The following is a 305-nucleotide window of genomic DNA, read 5'->3' on the forward strand; positions in this document are numbered from 1 at the left end:
TTGTGGTCAAGTCCCGGCCCGCCGCACCCGCGAAGCCTGCAGCTGGGGCCGGAGGGCGACAGGGCCACTGTGCTAAAGCTGTTGCGTGGAGAGGAGGCTAAAAGTTTCCTGCCCGTTAAGGGAGGTGAACCAGCTCCTCACGGGAGGGGGAAGCGGGAGAGCGCCAGCACCGGGACGAGGGACAGGTGAAACCCCCCCGTGCGGCTGGAAGCCCGTGCGAGGCTTCAGCCATCTTGCGCGGCTTTTCCCCCACTCCAGCGCGTGGGGACGAGCCGCCCGGGGCCAGCGCGGCTCAGGGGAGGCTG

This window comes from Phaethon lepturus, unplaced genomic scaffold (genome assembly GCF_000687285.1).
Source record: "Phaethon lepturus isolate BGI_N335 unplaced genomic scaffold, ASM68728v1 scaffold44238, whole genome shotgun sequence".
In the NCBI taxonomy this organism is placed as follows: domain Eukaryota; kingdom Metazoa; phylum Chordata; class Aves; order Phaethontiformes; family Phaethontidae; genus Phaethon; species Phaethon lepturus.